This window comes from Triticum dicoccoides, chromosome 3B, assembly GCF_002162155.2.
Source record: "Triticum dicoccoides isolate Atlit2015 ecotype Zavitan chromosome 3B, WEW_v2.0, whole genome shotgun sequence".
NCBI classification, from domain to species: Eukaryota; Viridiplantae; Streptophyta; class Magnoliopsida; order Poales; family Poaceae; genus Triticum; species Triticum dicoccoides.
In genome coordinates this window covers 446,978,285-446,998,542 of record NC_041385.1, presented here as the reverse complement: position 1 = coordinate 446,998,542, position 20,258 = coordinate 446,978,285, and positions in this window count along the sequence as shown.

Sequence of the window (20,258 nt, the reverse complement as noted above, 5' to 3'; positions counted from 1 at the left end):
CGAAGCTAATAAATTTTTGCATTATTAATCACCACATACTTAGATGAAAAACCACAATCGAGATCGGTAAAGAAGAAAATCACCTTGGGCAGCTCTGCGGGGGGGGGGCACATCATCGAAGGGGGAAAACTACTCCTGCAGTGCCACGAGGGCTGTAACCTCAAACGGGGCGTTGACCATCTCAGTAGTGGCCGTGAGCTTATCCGGGGTCGGCTCGGTGGCTGCCTCCATCTTCTTGGAGCTCTCTGTCTCGTTGGGATCAGCCTCTCGCGTCTGCTCCAATATCGGCAGATCTTTGCCTGGTTCTCCTTGGTCCATCATGAAACTGACGAATACTAGGAGACCACTGAAAGGAAAACACAATCGCAATGACAATGAAACAAAAAAAAGAGTGAGGATCGGTTACTGCTTTGCAAAAGTTCATTTTTTTCTCTCAATGAAAATATACCAACATCACGGATCCGCTTACCTTCCCTTCGTTGGGAGAGAAGAACAGTGGCAGATGCGAGTGTTGCCTTTCTTGAAGACGGTGAGGGAGAAGCGGATTCGGCGAAGAGTGAAATGATGGTTGCTTTGTCCGTCAAACTTAGACTACGGGGAGGTGGGGTTTTGTGATACGACGGCTCATTACTGTCACGCTACGACCGGGGTGACTCTCCGCCTGCATACTGCCTTCTAATTTGGTGGATGTCATTTGGGCCCGCGCGCTGCATGGCCCGCATGTCGGTGAACAAAAGAATAATGACATTCAGTAGAGGGAGACGTTTCAATGACCTAGGAGGAGCCAGAAGCGGTAGAGTGTCTCCACTGTACGAGTAGTAATTGTTTTTCTGGGTAGTTGTAGAGTGTCTCCACTGTACTAGTTGTAATTGTTTCTCTGGGCCCAAGACAAAACAGCCCATCCACACTAGTAAATTGTAAAATCAATTCAAAAGCCCATATATTTATTGAATGAGAGGCGCTACCCACACCCATCACACCCCCCCCCCCAAAAAAAACCTGGGTGCTCTTCTTCCTCCTCGCTCCCACCCACCTCACGTCAGCTTGCTCCACTCGTACACCCAAATTCCTCACCTCACTCCTACAGAAAACCCGAGCTCTCCTTCTTCCTCACTCCTATAGAAACCCCCCAGCTCCCCTTCTTCTTTGCTCGCACTACAACTAGGCTTGTCATTCGTTACTCTACTCAAATCCGTGAGCGCGACGCGACGCCCTTGAGGAAAATGGAGTCGGCTGACACCAGCGCAAAGAAGATGAGGCTCCTGCCAGCGGCGATGCCTATTGTAGATCCCGCACCCGGCAGCGCGGGGAGAAGCGACGACCCAGCCCCCACCGGATCCCAGGAACCCGTAGAATCTCGGGTGGACTGCATCAGCGATCTCCCGGGCACCGTCCTTGGGGAGATCATCTCGCTTATCCCCACCAAGGGTTGCTGCCGCACCCAAGTCCTCTCAATTCAGTGGCACCTTCTATGGCGCGCCGTGCCCCTTAATCTCGACTGTCGTCAGCTATCTCTCTTCACTGATTTTGAAATCCCCAGAGCCATCATCTCCTCCCACCAGGGCTTCGTTCAAAGCCTCTACATCCCGTCATGCTACCTGAGCAAGCATACCATGCCCTGCATGGTGGACGCCTGGCTGAAATCCCCTAAATTCACAGAAGTACAGTTGCTTGAGTTCTACTATTCCCCTAGAAATCACATACCACATACCGAATGCCATGAACTTGTGCCCTCAGCACTGATGTCCATCTCGCGGTTTTCCTCCTCTCTCCACACTGCCACCTTTGCGCTATGCTACCTACCAGACAATCTGGTACTAAACCTTTGACTCCCATTTCTCAAGAAACTTTCACTTGTGCGGGTTCGTATATCGGAGGCCTCATTGCACAACATCATCCACTCCAGTTTCCCTACGCTGGAGTGCTTGGTGCTTGTTTTCACAGTTAGAATCGGTTGTCTCCAAATAAAGTCACCTAACCTTGTAAGAATTGGAATTTGTTTTGACGGAAGGCAACTCATCATCGAAGATGCCCCTTCACTTCAAAGGTTGATCCTTGATTCTACTTATTCACCGTTGCAAATAACCGTCCTCTCTGCGCCTAAACTGAAGACCTTGGGTGTAATACATGATCTCTGTGCTCATTTCAATATGGTGTTGGCTCCACAGTTCTTTAGCTACTTTATATTATCATCTACACTTGTAACCATAAGCTGCATTTTAAATTTCTGCGCATAAGTTATATATCATCTTGGAGTACACATTTTGTACTAATATTATGTTCTATGCTCAATGAAGAGTTTCTCCATGGATGGCCTATCAATGGTGCTGGATTCTGTCAAGATCTTATATATCCAAATGAATAGTTTTGATCTGAACAAGATTATTGGCTTGCTGCAATGCTTTCCATGTGTGGAGAAGTTGTATATAAAGGTGATAATTTCACGCACATTGGAAGCCTACATATAGTGTACTAGAATTAACGCTTCAGCGGTTGCTCTTTCGACACTCTTCTTTTAGACCTTAACTATTTTCAATCTTCATGTCTATTTAGGCAACAGGACGGGGTAAGAAAGTTATAACCAATCGGTGGATTCCTAAGCATCGGGATTTTCTCACTTCTCATGAGATTTGATTGAATACAGTAACGCTAGAACGATATGTAGCCAACCGTGTAAACACTAGATTTGTCACATTCTTCCTGCTGAATGCGAGGTTACTATTGTCCATCAGGCTTAAGTTTATCAGCAGCATGGTTTTGACGGATGGATATGTCGAAGAGCAAAAAAAGGAGTTTCAGGTGGGCAAAAGAGCTTCTGAATGTGCCGGGCTTCTATTTACAACATATTGTGGTCATACTCCAGTAAATTTTACGACCCAGGGTGTTCATTCTATGGACCTGACCGACCCATTTGACTGTGACTGCCGAAAACAGTGCTGGAGTTAGATGTTGTTGCCCTTTTCAGCCTGGGTTTTTTTGTAAACCTGATGAACAATTAACCCTTGTGCTTTTGTACAGTTTGTAAGTTGGAGTTAGATGTTCCTACCCTTTTCAACTCGGCTGTGACTGTCATATTTTCTTTGAAACAAAGCAAATGGCTTGCCATTCGTTTAATTTAGAGTGAAATATTGTAAAAAATCCCAACCAAGGGAAATAACATCACTCTCGCCGACTGCTTGAGCTCACTGTGCATTACAGAAGCCAAGTGATTAGCCCCCACCAGCTCCCACAAACTTCTTTCGAACTAGCATATCAAATGGGCTGTAAATTTTCATAGGAAAGGCTGAATGACCGTGATAGATTTGGATTCTGACATTTGGGACCCGCGAGGAAATAGCCTATCCAAGGTGGTGTCGAATTACTAGCCAGTCAACAAACAATTCTGCCTACCAGCCGTTGGATTGACATCCAACATTTGTCGTGTATCTTCTATCTCTTGTCTTCTTCTTCCTCCAGCCGCCCAAACCAAACCACCCCGTCGGCTCCGCCTGCTCCCGCCTCGCATGGCTGGTTGCGCCTCCGCCGCCTTACCGTATGTACCCTCCAACGTTGGCCAGTCCCTCCCTCTATTCCCCCACACGTCCTGTTATTCTCCGGCGATGTCAGCCCCAACACGCACCCGCGCCCGAACCAATCAACCCTCGTACTCCCCTCCGCCTACGACTGGACCGGTGCATCTTCCACGTCTCATGTTCGTTTTGTCCGAGGCCTCGCCGTCGTCCTCCGCCTTGCGGCCTTGGTTCGCTTGCCATGCGCGGTGCACCGCCCTCTTGCGTTGTCAACATCACCAACAACCGAGAGGAACAAGGAGATGACTGTACGTGGAGAGGATGACAGTAGGGACCTACCAGCGTCATGGCAGTATGCAAGCAAGTGCCTCTATATTACAAGCCCAAAAATATGGTTCCTCCTAATGGTTGGACATTTGGGGCTCCCGCCATTGTCAACGTAGTCAATAAACGAGATAATTACACTACGAGCGGCTGACACCAGGGACCCAGCATGTCGCGCAGTTTTTTTTAGGAACAAACAGTTGTTATTTATACTAGTTTTAGCGACGGATCAGGGTAACAACGTGGCTGTGCGGGGGCTGTGGCCCGTCTAGCCAGGGTTTTATTTATGTTTACCACATCATGAGCCCAATTGTGTTTTTTTATTGCTGAAAATGGCTAGCCCAGTTCTATTTTTTTTAAAGAAATACCCAAACAAGGCCTACTTGCATTATCGGCCCTGCTGGGCTGCAAATCTTTCAAGACGAGGAGAGTTTCATTCGGTTTGCCCAGAAATGGGATGTACATTTTTAAAACACATCAAACCGGGATTTAGTTTCAATTTTTTTCATTACAAGATTTTAAATTCCATTGATTTTTATGCGTGGACAATTATTTGGATTTTATATTTACATAAATTATTTTTCAAAATAGTTTGAATGTGAATTAATATTTCTGGACTAAAAACAGTTGACTGCACCGAAATATGCAAAATTTCATATACTTTTTAACCGTGACCACAATATGGGGTGTAATGCTAACAAAAAGAAGATGGGCTCCAAAAAAATTCTTAAGAATTAGCAGATGGGTTGTACATTATTAGAAATAATGGCAAATGAGATGTATGCTGTTTTCCACAGATTTGGGCTGACTTGTGCGCCTACTACAGGTTGACGTGTATGCTTTCATAAAAAAGGTTGACGCACAAGCAACGCCTTGTCAACTTAGTCAACACACGAGAGTAGTGAATGTTGGATGTCCATCCAACGGTTGTCGTGCTTCTTCAATCTCTGCTCTTCATGCTCCAGCCGCTCAAACAAGCGCCGGTGGGACTGCATGCTCCCTCCTCCTGCGACCGGCTATGCTGCCGCGCAGGCCTCACGGCCCCACCGTACTCCCATCACTGGCCTAGCCATCCCTCTACTCACCCGCACATGCTGTTATTCTCTGGGGACGGCAGACGAACCAGTAAACCCTCATACTCCTCCGCGTGGGAAACAACTACCGAGTATTCCCTGGCTCCATGTCGTTCCCTTCCTAGGACTCCCCGTCGTCCACCGCCCTGGTGCTCTCGGCGTGGCCTGGTCAACATGGTCAATGAACGACATCCATCAGAAGTGGACTGTACGTGGAGAGGCTGACAGCTGGGTCCACGGCCGCACGCAAGGAAATGCCTCCTTATTACGCGCAAAATAATGATTCCTCCACCTGACAGCTAGGACCCATAGGAAGGGCCTCTGTATTTCACGAAAAAACGTTCCCCCCGCTGACAGGTCGGACCCACCAGCTATATCATCACACGCAAGGAAGGGTTACGCCCAAAAAAATGAATACCCCCTGCTAGCTGGGACCCACCATATTGTTGGGCTAACTTGTGGGTCTACTAAGTTGACAGGGACGGAGGGCTTTGTCAACTTAGTCAATACTCCAGTGACCGTATGATGTCCATCCAACGGCCATAGTGCTTCTTCAGCCTTTGGTCTTCTTGCTCCAGCCGCCCAAAGCAGCGCCGGTCGTGCCGCCTGCTCCTGCCTCCCGTGGCTGGCTGTGCTACCGTGGAGGCCTCACCACCCCCATACTACTCCCACCACTGGCCAGGCCATCCCTCCACTCACCCACACCCCCTGTTATTCTGCGGCGACGGCAGCCTCACACCGCAGCCGAACCAGTGAACCTTCGTACTCCTCTTCGCGTGGGCATCCACTGCCGCGTCTTCCCCGGCTCCGCGCCGTCGTCCACCGCTGTGGTGCTCTCGGCACGGCGTGGTCAATGTGGTCAACGACCGACTTCCATCGGAAGAGTACTATACGTGGAAAGGCTGACAGCTGGGTCCACGGTACCCGCAAGGAAGTGCCTCCTTATTACGCAGAAAATAATTATTCCTCCACCTGACAGCAGGGACCCACCATACAGGCCACCAGTATTTTGCGAAAAAACATTTCCCCCTGACTGCTGGGACCCACCGGATGGGCCACCGTATTTTGTGAAAAAACGTTCCCCCCGCTGTCATCTCGGACCCACCGGAAGTGCCTCCTTATTACGCACAAAAAAATGAATACTCCCGCGGCTAGCTGGGACCCACCTTGGTGGGAGGCTGACTTGTGGGACTACTAAGTTGACGGGGATGAAGGGCTTTGCCAACTTAGTCAATATGAATGATTATAGCTCCAGTGACCGTACGATGTCCATTCAACGGCCGTACTGCTTCTTCAACCTATGGTCTTCTTGCTCCAGCCGCCAAAGCAGCGCCGGTCGTGCCGCATGCTCCTGCCTCTCGTGGGCTTCCACTGCCGCGTCTTCCCCGGCTCCGCGTCGTCCCCTTGCTAGTCCTCGACATCGTCCACCGCCGTGGTGCTCTCCACGTGGCATGGTCAAAGTGGTCAAGGAACAACTTCCATCGGAAGAGTACTGTACGTGGAGAGGCTGACAGCTGGGTCCACGGCCACAACCCAGTTTTTTGTGATTTGCCAAGTAAGTCGCTTTGTCAGGCATGTTGGGCTGCAAATCTTTGAAGACGAGGAGAGCTTTCATTCGGCTGGCTGAGAAAATGGCCCATCAGTAATGAGAAATGGGTTGTACATTTTTAAAACACATCAAACCGGCACTTAGTTTCAAATGTCTTTTTTTTCATTTCGAGATTTTAAATTACATTAATTTTTATGCGTGAATAATTTGTTGGATTTTATATTGATATGCATTTGTTTTTAAAATCAGTTTGAATGTGAGTCGAAATTTCGGGATTAAAAACAGTTCGGACCGCACCGAAATATGCAAAATTTCGTATAATTTTTTAACCGTGGCCACAATATGGGCTGTAATGCTAACAAAAAGAATATGGGCTCCAAAAAAGACCTTAAGAATTAGCAAATGGGCTGTAAATTATTAGAAATAATGGCAGATGGGCTGTATGCTATTTTCCACAGATTTGAGGCTTTCCTAAGAAAAGGATGACGCACAAGCAGTGACTGTTGGATGTCCATCCAACGACCGTCGTGCTTCTTCAATCTTTGCTCTTCCTACTCCAGCCGCTCAAACAAGTGCCGGTGGGACTACCTGCTCCCTCCTTCCCGCGGCCGGCTGCGCTGCCGCACAGGCCTCACCGCCCCATCGTACTCCCATCGCTGGCCTAGCCATCCCTCTACTCACCCACACCTGCTGTTATTCTCCGGCGATGGCAGACGAACCAGTAAACCCTCGTACAGTCGTACTCCCCTTAGTGTGGGAAACAACTACCGAGTCTTCCGTGCCTCCGTGTCGTTCCCTTCCTAGGCCTCGCCGTCGTCCACCGCCCTGGTGCTCTCAGTGCGGCCTGGTCAACGACCGACGTGCATATGAAGTGGACTGTACATGGAGAGGCCGACAGCTGGGTCCACAGCCGCACGCAAGGAAATGCCTCCTTATTACGCGCAAAATAATGATTCCTCCACCTGACATCAGGGACCCACCAAAAGGGCCTCTATATTTCACGAAAAAAACGTTACTGTCGCTGATAGCTCGGACCCACCAGCTATATCTTCGCACGCAAGGAAGTGCGTCCTTATTACGCACACAAAAAAGAATACTCCACATGTTAGCTGGGACCCAGTATAGTGGCAGGCTAACTTGTGGGCCTACTAAGTTGACGGGGACGGAGGGCTTTGTCAACTTAGTCAATATGCACGATTCTAGCTCCAGCGATCGTACGATGTCCATCCAACGGCCGTAGTGCTTCTTCATCCTGTGGTCTTCTTGCTCTAGCCGCCCAAACCAGCGTCGGTCGTGCCTTGTGCTTGGCCGGCTACAATGCGGCGGAGGCCTCACCGCCGCCTACTACTCCCACCGCTGGCCAGGCCATCCCTCTACTCACCCACACCCCATGTTATTCTGCGGCGACGGCAGCCTCACACCGCAGCCGAACCAGTGAACCCTCATACTCCTCTTCGCGTGGGCATCCACTGCTGCGTCATCCCCGGCTCCGCGTCGTCCTAGGCCTCACCGTCGTCCACCGCCGTGGTGCTCTCAGCGCGGCGTGGTCAATGTGGTGAACGACCGACTTCCATCGGAAGAGTACTGTACGTGGCGAGGCTGATAGCTGGGTCCACGGCAGCCGCAAGGAAGTGCCTCCTTATTACGCGCAAAATAATTATTCCTCCACCTGACAGCAGGGACCCACCGGACGGGCCACCGTATTTCGTGAAAAAACCATTTCCCCCTGACTGCTAGGACCCACCAGCTACACCTTCGCACACAAGGAAGTGCGTCCGGGCCAAAAAAAACAATTTGCCCCCCTGACTACTGGGACCCACCAGCTACATCTTCGCACGCAAGGAAGTGCCTGACAGTTGGGACCCACCTGGTTGAAGCGTACGTAGCATTGCCATTCTTGCCGTGAACGTGTACCTACATATATACTGGTCGATGTAGAGGCGTGCACGTGTTGTAGTAGAGGCGCGCACATAGCATGTACATGTACGTACAACGGCCAATGTGCAAGAAAGAAAATACGGCCACGTATGTGTACATACGGGTGGGGTCTCGAATGCCTACTCGCGCATACGTACGGCCAGGGCTGGTGTACATGGCTGAGTCAGAACGGAGAAACAACATCGCCGTCATGTTCATGGGAAGGCAATGGAATGCGTCGTGTTCATGGGGAGGCAACGGAATGCGTCGTGTTCATTGGGAGGCAACGGAACGCGTGGGAGCCAACCGGCTAGGTCGGAACAGAATGCGTCATCGTGTTCATCGGGTGGGCTTGGACGGAACAGGCGATGGAAACGAGGCCTGCCGTACCGCAGAACGGAGGACATGGCCTTGTGTTCGACCGGCCACGTTTGACACGGGATCCTGTTCATCGGGAGGGGTCTGGCGTACCGCAAAACAGAGGAAACGGACCTCCTATGGTCGAAACGGGGGTCCTGTTGATCGGGAGGGGTGTGGCGTACCACAAAATGGACGAAACAGACTTGTGTTGGAGCGCTACGGTCGAAACGGGGGTCTTGTTGATCGGGAGGGGTGTGGCGTACCGCAAAACGGACAAAACGGACTTGTTTTGGAGAGCTACGGTCGAAACGGGGGTCCTGTTCATCGGGAGGGGTGTGGCATACCGCAAAACGGGACTCCACGGGATACTATTCATCTCCACTGTCGACCTCCTCCAGCCTCCACGGGCTACCGTCGACCTCCTCCAGCCTCCACGGGCTCCTGTTCATCCAGCCTCCACCGCGCGCTACGCCACCGGCTACTGTTCAACCACCCCTCCACGGGCACCCCTCCACCATCTACTGTTATCCAGCCCTCCACGGGGTCATCCTATTCATCTAGCACTCCACACCACGGGGTCCTGTTCATCTAGAGGCAACGCCATCGCTCACTGTTCATCCAACCCCCCCTCCCGCGCAACACTCACTGTTCATCTAGAGAGGCAGCATCGATCGGCTTTAGTTAGCAGCAGTAGCGAAGGAATCGCTCGATCGGGTTCAGTTAACAGCCATCGATCGATCGCTCGGGTTCAGTAACGCGTAGCCTGCAGTGCAATTGCTCAGGTTCAGTTAGAGCCAACACCTCGCACACACGCGCGTACGTGTACGAGAGAAATGCGCATCGCTTGGACCCCGACCACCCACCGTAACCGGGAACTCCCCGAAATTTTCCTCGCCCTCGCTTCTACCACGGTTTTTTCCGTCATGGACAGCCCAAAGAATGTCATGCAGCTGCGTCTCCGGCCCGCCTAGGACAAAAAACCCATTTTCTGTCATGATTTTTTGTCATAGAAGTAGGAGCCCACCACATCTATGATGCAACCGGGTTTTGTCACAATTATCGTTATAGAAGTGTCATATGTATCACATAAAAAAGTTTCGTTTGGCCCAAAATGTCACGGATGTGTCTTTTTTTGTAGCGCATGATCATAATATTGAAGCCAAAAGATGCAAAGTTGATAATGATAGTTCAACTTATTTGTGGCACTGCAGTTTGGGTCATATCAGTGTAAAGCGCATGAAGAAACTCCATGCTGATGGACTTTTGGAATCACTTGATTATGAATCACTTGGTGCTTGCGAACCGTGCCTTATAGGTAAGATGACTAAAACTCCATTCTCTAGAACAATGGAACGAGCTAGTGACTTATTGGAAATAATACATACCGATGTATGCGGTCCAATGAGTGTTGAGGCTCGTGGTGGGTATCGTTATTTTCTTACCTTCATAGATGATTTGAGCAGATATGGTTATGTCTACTTAATGAAGCATAAGTCTAAAACATTTGAAAAGTTCAAAGAATTTGAAAGTGAAGTGGAAAATCATTGTAACAAGAAAATAAAGTTTCTACGATCTGATCATGGAGGTGAATATCTAAGTTACGAGTTTGGTCTTCATTTGAAACAATGTGGAGTAGTTTCACAACTTACGCCACCTGGAACACCACAGCGAAATGGTGTGTCTGAAAGTCGTAACCATACTTTATTGGATATGGTGCAATCTATGATGTCTCCTACTGATTTACCGCTATCGTTTTGGGGTTATGCTTTAGAGACGACTGCATTTACTTCAAATAGGGCACCATCAAAATCTGTTGAGACGACGCCTTATGAACTGTGGTTTGGCAAGAACCAAAGTTGGCGTTTCTTAAAGTTTGGGGCTGCGATGCTTATGTGAAAAGTTCTAACCTGATAAGCTCGAATCGAACCCAAATCGGAGAAGTGTGTCTTCGTAGGATACCCAAAGGAAACTGTTGGGTACACCTTCTATCACAGATCCGAAGGCAAAATCTTTGTTGCTAAGAATGGATCCTTTCTAGAAAAGGAGTTTCTCTCGAAAGAAGTGAGTGGGAGGAAAGTAGAACTTGATGCGGTAATTGTACCTTCTCCCTTATTGGAAAGTAGTTCATCACAGAAATCAGTTCTAGTGATTCCTACACCAATTAGTGAGGAAGCTAATGATGATGATCATGAAACTTCTGATCAAGTTACTACTAAACCTCACAGGTCTTTCAGAGTAAGATCCGCACCAGAGTGGTACGACAATCCTATTCTGGAAGTCATGTTACTAGACCATGGTGAACCTACGAACTATGAGGAAGCGATGATGAGCTAAGATTCCGCGAAATGGCTCGAGGCCATGAAATCTAAGATGGGATCCATGTGTGAGAACAAAGTGTGGACATTGGTGGACTTGCCCGATGATCGGCAAGCCATAGAAAATAAATGGATCTTCAAGAAGAATACCAACGCTGACGGTAATGTTACTGTCTACAAAGCTCAACTTGTTACGAAAGGTTTTTGACAAGTTCAAGGAGTTGACTACGATGAGACTTTCTCACCCGTAGCCATGCTTAAGTCTGTTCGAATCATGTTAGAAATTGCCGCATTTTATGATTATGAAATTTGGCAGATGGATGTTAAAACTGCATTCCTGAATGGATTTCTGGAAGAAGAGTTGTATATGATGCAACCATAAGGTTTTGTCGATACAAAGGGTGCTAACAAAGTGTGCAAGCTCCAGTGATCCATTTATGGACTGGTGCAAGCCTCTCGGAGTTGGAATAAACGTTTCGATAGTTTGATCAAAGCATATGGTTTTATACAGACTTCTGGAGAAGCATGTATTTACAAGAAAGTGAGTGGGAGCTCTGTATCATTTCTAATATTATATGTGGATGACATATTGTTGATTGGAAATGATATAGAATTTCTGGATAGCATAAAGGGATACCTGAATAAGAGTTTTTTATTGAAAGACCTCGGAGAAGCTGCTTGCATATTGGTCATCAAGATCTATATAGATATATCAAGACGCTTAATTGGACTTCCACAAAACACATACCTTGATAAAGTTTTGAAGAAGTTCAAAATGGATTAGTCAAAGAAAGGGTTCTTGCATGTGTTACAAGGTGTGAAATTGAGTCAGACTCTATGCCCGACCACTGCAGAAGATAAAGATAAAATGAAAGCCATTCCCTATGCTTCATCCATAGGTTCTATCATTTATGCAATGTTGTGTACCAGACCTGATGTGTGCCTTGCTATAAGCATAGCAGGGAGGTACCAAAGTAATCCCGGAGTGGAGCACTGGACAGCGGTCAAGAACATCCTGAAATACCTGAAAAGGACTAAGGATATGTTTCTCATTTATGGAAGTGACAAAGAGCTCGTCGTAAACGGTTACATTGATGCAAGCTTTGACACTAATCTGGATGACTCAAAGTCGCAAACCGGATATGTATTATTGAATGGAGGAGCTATCAGTTGGTGCAGTTCCAAGTAGAGCGTCGTGGCGGGATCTACGTGTGAAGCGGAGTACATTGCTGCTTCGGAAGTTGCAAATGAAGGAGTTTTGATGAAGGATTTCATATCCGATCTAGGTGCCGTACCTAGTGCATTGGGTCCAATGAAAATCTTTTGTGACAATACTGGTGCAATTGCCTTGGCAAAGGAATCCAGATTTCACAAGATAACTGTCTGTGTCAAAACCGGCGGATCTCGGATAGGGGGTTTCGGACTGTGCGTCTAAAATCGATTGTAACAGGAGACGGGGGACATGATGTTTACCCAGGTTTGGGCCCTCTCTATGGAGGTAATACCCTACCTCCTGTTTGATTGATCTTGATGAATATGAGTATTACAAGAGTTGATCTACCACGAGATCGTAATGACTAAAACCCTAGAAGTATAGCCTATGAGATTATGATTGTTCCCTATGGGCTAAACCCTTTGGTTTATATAGACACCGGAGGGGGCTAGGGTTATACAAGGTCGGTTACAGATAAAGGAATCTACATATCCGAATCGCCAAGCTTGCCATCCACGCCAAGGAGAGTCCCATCCGGACACGGGAAGAAGTCTTCTGTCTTGTATCTTCATAGCCCAACTGTCCGAGGACCCCTTAACCCAGGACTCCCTCAGTAGCCCCTGAACCAGGCTGAAATAACGAGGTGTCCGGTGCGCAGATTGTCTTCGGCATTGCAAGGCGGGTTCCTCCTCCGAATACTCCAACATAGTCTTCGAACATAGAAAACGTGTCCAGCTCTGCAAAACAAGTACCACACACAACCGTAGAGAGTATAATATTTCACGAGTCCAATCCGCTGACAACTTTTTGTAGCATGACATCATGTCACCGCCTGGTCATTATTCGAACCGTTTTTAGCCTGTCGCTCCATATTTCGAGGCGCGGTTTCATTGGCACGTCTTGTCAAAGCAGAGATCGTGTCACCTTATTGCGGGATTCTCATCAATACGGGCATGGGTAACCTAACTGTGCCATCTGCATGGCCATTGGGGAATAGGCGAGTTTTAAGGCAAGTGGGGAGGCGCTTAATATTCACTGCCTTTATAAAGAGACAAGGATTCACCCCTTTTCACCCACGCCTTCTCCTTCCTCTGCCCATCCATGCTCGAGCTCCAGCGCCCAAGCTCTCGTCTTTTCCGCCAAAAAAGCACTCCCAACATGTCCGGGTCCGGAATAAGAGGCAAGTGGATGGCCTCCTCCGTTAAGGGGAAGGACATCACAAAGCTCCGAGAGGCTGGGTACTTGGCCAAGGAAATCGTCCATCGGCTTCCAGCCGAGGGACAAATCGTCCCCACCCCGGAGCCCCAGGAGAGGGTGGTGTTCATCTCACACTTCGTTCGCAGGCTGGGATTCCCTCTCCACCCTTTTGTCCATGGACTCATGTTCTACTATGGTCTGGACTTCCATGATCTTGCCCCCAACTCCATCCTCAACATCTCGGCATTTATTGTCGTGTGTGAGGCCTTCCTCCGCATCCCACCTCACTTTGGACTATGGATGAAGACCTTCAATGTGAAGCCGAAGGTGGTGAGTGGTCAACAGGCAGAGTGCGGAGGTGCCATGGTGGGTAAGATGCCCAACATCACATGCCCCAAGGGCTCTGTCGGTGTCAAAACCCGCGGATCTCGGGTAGGGGGGTCCTAAACTGTGCGTCTAAGGCTAATGGCAACAGGAGGCGGGGGACACAATGTTTACCTAGGTTCGGGCCCTCTCGATGGAGGTAATGCCCTACTTCCTGCTTGATTGATCTTGATGATATGAGTATTACAAGAATTGATCTACCACGAGACCATAGAGGCTAAACCCTAGAAGTTAGCCTATGATTATGATTGTTGTTGTCCTACGGACCAAACCCTCCGGTTTATATAGACACCGGAGGGGGCTAGGGTTACACAGATTCGGTTACAGAGAAGGAAATCTACATATCCGAATTGCCAAGCTTGCCTTCCACGCAAAGGAGAGTCCCACCCGGGCACGGGATGAAGTCTTCAATCTTGTATCTTCATAGTCCAACAGTCCGGCAAAAGTACATAGTCCGGCTATCCGAGGACCCCCTAATCCAGGACTCCCTTAGGCTCCTTCGTGGAGATAGTCAAAGGGTGGCAGTCAAAGTGGTTCTACATCACAGATCCACGCGGCACCACCTAGGCCGCGGCTCCCGCATTCCGGAGGTGTTCTGTACTTCTGCCTAAGAAGGCTGCTCTGTACTTCTGCTGCGAGGGCCACAGTGTGCTCCTCCGTACGGAGCGAGCGCTCTGTGTTTCCATTAACTGTTATAACCCCGCGAGGTCCTGGCATTTTGTGCTTGAGGTATGCATAATGCGGTACCGCATTGAATCTGGCAAATGCGGTTCGTCCGAGCAGTGCATCATAGCCACTGCGGAAGGGGACGATACCGAAGATTAACTCCTCGCTTCAGAAGTTGTTCGGAGATCCAAAGACTACTTCCAGTGTGATTGAGCCCGAGCAACAGGCCTCTACACCTGGTATTACACCTTTAAAGGTGGTTTTGGTGGGTTTGATCCTTGAGGGAGATGGCGACATACTCGATGTCGAGTGTGTCACCAACAGTCTCTCATTGTTGATGAAGGCCGATGGAGCAGATCTGGCTTTTGCTCCGCTGGAGGATGTGGTGGCTTCTCTACGGCGATGTTGGTGGAGGTCTGGTTCGCGCTCTCTCGGTAGTGCGGGTGGTGTTGGACCACGGCTACAAGGCTTCGGCGGATTTTCTGCAGTGATGGCGGTGTGAGGCCTCAGGAACGGTGCTGCTCGGTACCTCATGGGGGTGGAGATGCGCAACTTTATGGATGAAAATCCTGTCCGGTTTTGGCCGGCTGGCGTCGATGGCACCCGCGGGTGTCATTCCCCTCTCTGGAGGCGACGTCGAGTGTGTTGCCATCTCCCTCATGCTTGGTGTTGGCAGTTGTCTCCAGACGAAAGCTTTGGTCCTCTGGAGCGGCATGATGGCGGCATCTGTGATGTCGTTTCTCTGTTGGGAGCATCAAGCGAGGAAACTGAGTTTCTTGTCGGCGCTCCTCCGGTGTTCATCGTGGCCCTGATCGCTCTCCTCCGGCACTATGTAGGATCATCACGGATGAATCCAAGGAAGCTGGAGTTGCTATTCTTCGGAGGTGTTCTGTGTTGATCAAGACGCGGAAAGGTTTTTGGTTTTGGGCAGGTTTATCCGTGTTATAGTTGTGTTGTCGTGTGTGGCTATCTTGAGGATAGCCGGATGTGGTATTGTGCTACTCTCGTTGTTCGAAGCGAGTGATAGATGTCATGTACTATTTTCCTCTCCTTCTATAAAGCTATGGTGCGCAATTTGCGTACCCTCGAAAAAAGGGATTGATGCCCATTTTGCGCACTGTATCCTGATAGAGCAGGTTCAGGCTGGGGCCCCCGTCCATGAGGACTCATGTGAGGTGGAATCCGTCAATAATTGGCTCGAGGACCAACGCGGCCGAACCGCCATGACGCATATTGGTTGGATGGTCCCTGCGATCAAAGGAGATCGGACAAGAAGACCATGGTTTGAATTTTGGGGCGACTGGCTCCATCGCGTAGACGTCCCTTAGTGCACGCTTACGCTCCCTCTTGGGAATATGGGTTGTGTATATCATATTTACCGTTTTCACTTGGGGAGGAAATTTCTTCTGTCCTCCTGTGTTCTGCAGCCGGGGCTCCTCGTCGTCCTCACTGTGCGGCCTTTTTTCCTTGTTTTTGGCATTCAACTTGCCGGCCTGTTTGAACACCCAACATTCCCTGTTGGTGTGGTTGGCTGGTTTCTCAGGGGTGCCGTGAATTTGGCACGAGTGATCGAGTATGCGGTCCAGACTGGACGGGCCCGGGTTGTTTCTTTTGAATGGCTTTTTTCGTTGACCGGACTTAGAACCACTGAATTGGGCATTGACGGCCGTGTCTTTGGCGTTGTCGCCGTTGTTGTGACGCTTGTGTCTGCTGCGTCAAGGCTTGCCGTTGCAATCTCTGGCCTCTGATGTGCCAGGATTTCTTTCTGTGTTGTTGCTACGAGCCAACCAGCTATCCTCGCCCCCACAAAAGCGGGTCATGAGTGTCATGAGGGCTGCCATGGACTTCGACTTCTCTTGGCCGAGGTGTCGGGCAAGCCAATCATCACAGATGTTATGTCTAAAGGCCGCTAGGGCTTCGGCATCCGGACAGTCGACAATTTGGTTCTTTTTAGTTAGGAACCGAGTCCAGAATTTCAAGGCTGACTCTACGGGCTGTTGGGTTATGTGACTTAAATCGTCAACATCCGGTGGTTGCACATAAGTGCCCTAGAAGTTATCCAGGAATGCATCTTCCAGGTTCTCCCAACTTCCAATGGAGTTTGCCGGCAAACTATTCAGCCAATGTCGAGCCGGTCCCTTGAGTTTTAGTGGGAGGTACTTGATAGCATGTAGATCATCCCCTCGAGCCATGTGAATGTGGAGGAAGAAATCTTCTGTCCATACCGCCGGGTCTGTAGTCCCATCATAGGGCTCGATATTCACGGGCTTAAACCCTTCTAGGAATTCATGATGCATTACTTCGTCAGTGAAGCATAGGGGGTGTGCGACGCCTCTATGTCGGGCTACATCACGACACAGTTCCAATGAGTCTGGTCAGTGAAGCATAGGGGGTGTGCGGTGCCTCTATGTTGGGATACATCACGACACAGTTCCAATGAGTCTGGTCTGTTGTATTCGGCCCGGCCGGATTTGTGTTTAGTGTATCCGGTGTGACGGTCACCGTCACGCGTTGGGGTGTGCCCACGTGATCCGTAGATCGATCTTGACTGTTCTTCTTTGTTCAATTTGTCTTGCAGGTCATGCATGTAGCCCCGGGCCTTCGTGTTTTTGCTTGTTTGGTGAAGGGGTGCGGGCTGTACTTCGGGCTGATACACCGCTTTGTCTCGCCCACGAGGTGACTGGTCAGCTGCATCCTACGCTGGTAGTGTAGGCTCTAGTGCCTCCTCCTCAAGTTGAGATAGCAACCTGCGCTTTGGGTAACTTTTGGTTGGGCGCTCGAGTCCGTATTCCTCGGCTGCCAGGACCTCGGTCCATCTATCAGTTAGCAGATCTTGATCAGTTGAAGCTGCTGCTGCTTTTTCTTCAGGCTTTTTGCAGTGGCTATAAGTTGGTGCTTGAAGCGCTCCTGCTCGACGGTATCCTCAGGCACGATGAATTCTTTGTCGCCGAGGCTCACCTCGTCTTCGGAGACGGGCATGTAATTTTCATCCTCCGATTCTCCATCCATTGCCTGTTCCTCAGGGCTAGATTGCTGTAGGACCTTGAAGTATGTCTAGAGGGGGGTGATTAGACTACTTGACCAATTAAAAACTTAACCTTTTCCCAATTTTAGACTTTGGCAGATTTTAGCTATCTTTGCACAAGTCAAGCAATCTTCACACAATTCAAGCAAGCATGCAAAGAGTATATGAGCGGCGGAAATTAAAGCATGCAACTTGCAAGAATGTAAAGGGAAGGGTTTGGAGGATTCAAACACAATTGGAGACACGAATGTTTTTGTCGTGGTTCCGATAGGTGGTGCTATCGTACATCCACGTTGATGGAGACGTCAACCCACGAAGGGTAACGGTTGCGCGAGTCCACGGAGGGCTCCACCCACGAAGGGTCCACGAAGAAGCAACCTTGTCTATCCCACCATGGCCGTCGCCCACGAAGGACTTGCCTCACTAGCGGTAGATCTTCACGAAGTAGGCGATCTCCTTGCCCTTACAAACTCCTTGGTTCAACTCCACAATCTTGTCGGAGGCTCCCAAGTGACACCTAGCCAATCTAGGAGACACCACTCTCCAAGAAGTAACAAATGGTGCGTTGATGATGAACTCCTTGCTCTTGTGCTTCAAATGATAGTCTCCCCAACACTCAACTCTCTCTCATAGGATTTGGATCTGGTGGAAAGATGTCACATCCCTAATTCTGGTCTGACCTATGTTAGCTTCCATGTGAGCATCATGTTTAAATTCAAATGAAACTTGAATTGAGGAATTTTCAAAAGCCTCAGAAAACCTCTAAAAATAACCAACATTTAAATCTCATCAAATGAGTCCAACAAAATGTTCCTGTTATTCTGTGAAAATATTGGCATGAGGTAAAATTCAAACCAATATTTTCAGAGTCACATAAATAATTTATTTTGGGTCTTTGATTTAAATCAATAATATATTTGGGTTGGAATTATTTCTGCTATATAAGAAATAATGTTCAAATATTTTGTAAGTTTGCATGTGACCTTGGACTAGCTCTCTGAGCTCACATAAAAATTTATAGAAAGATTTAAAATGGTTTAGTTTCCAAACTAAACCAAAACAAAATAACAGAAATAGAAAAATTAAATAAAAGAGAGAGAGAGACTCACCTGGGCACTTACCTGGCGCCCACCAAGCCCACCTAGGCCTCACCTGTGCTGGCCCAGCCCACCTGGCCTGGTGCCAGTCATCCCCAACCTCTGCCAGTAGGCAGAGGAGGGACAACGCAAGGCGCGCATAGGCGCCACGCCACCAGGCTGCCTACCTGCGTCGCCTGGCCACCGTGACACCTCGCGTCTTCTCCTCGGCGCCGCCTCGACCCCCTGGACACCACTCTTCCCTCCTCCGCCCTCTCCTTCGTCCTCTCCCGCTACGGCCGACGCGCCCGTAAGCCGCCGCCGTCGTAGTCGACGCCACCGCCTCTCCCTCGCCCCCTGGAGCTGCCCACGAGCTCCGCCTAGTCCCTCTCTTCTTCCTCACCGAGCCGCCCGATGACGGACGCCCTGCATCACCCTCTGCCCCGCCATCTTCGCCGCCTCTGCCCGGAGATCGCCACCGTCAACTCACCGTCGCAGAAGCATCCCCGAGCCCGCTGAGCTTCTCTCCCGACCCCTTGTGAGCTCGTGCGCCTTCCCCCTCTCTCCCCACAGTCTAACTCGCCGTCTAGCACTAGCGCTGCTGCGCCCGAGAGCTTGCTGCCACCGTCCATGGCGCCACCGCGGCCACAACTGCTACCACCACGTCCGAGCTCGTTAGCGCGCTCAGCGGACCCCCAGGAGCACGTAGCACTCTTCGGCTTCTCCTCTAGTGCATCGTAGCATCGCCACCGTCTGCACCCGAACTCCAGCCGTCGCGGAAGCGGACACCGCCATCGATATAGGTCGTCTCCTGCAACCCCACTAGCACCAGCCGACGCGGACAAGGCTCAAGGTTCCAACGGTGCCATCCGCGCCTCGAACCGTGGTCTGTGCTGCGATTCCGCACATCGCCGCCATCTCAGACCTCGCCGGCGTCGAGTCGCCGGCAGGTTTGACCCGAGTTGGCCAGGGTTTGACTCCCCTGCGTCAACAAAAGTGGGCCTAGAGCCCTGCTAATTTTAGCTTAGCGCTAATTAACTTTTAGTTAACCCACTAATTCACTGACATGCGGGGCGAGGCCCCACTAACAGTTTAGTTAGTATTAACTTAACCCTGTTAATTAGTTGTTTCACTGACGTGTGGGTTCCAGCCATCAGGTTTGACCTGGTCGACGCCTGTTGACCGCTGACATCACCGTGACGTAGTGCTGACGTAGTTAATTATTTTCTGGATTTATTCTTATTCAGGAAATTTCAGAAAATAATGCAAACTTCTAAAAATCATATAAAATCAACCGTAGCTCCAAATGAAATAAGTTATATATGAAAAATTATCAGAAAAATCCAATCTACCCATCTGTACTGGTTTCATCCATGTTTAAACAACTTAACCTTGCTGTTTAGATGAAACGTGATAATGCACTTATATGAGGTCATAGTTTAGGCCTGTATTTGAATCTTTGATTCAAACAAGCTCAAACCACTCTGGTTTTAGTTGCATTAGCCCAACACATAGCATATTGACATGTCATGATCATGCATCATATTGTGCATCGCATTGATTGTATTTCTTCTCTGTTGCCCGTATTTGTCCCCTCTTGATAGACGTGATACCGACGAAGAGATCGATGACACCGATGAAGAGCTATAT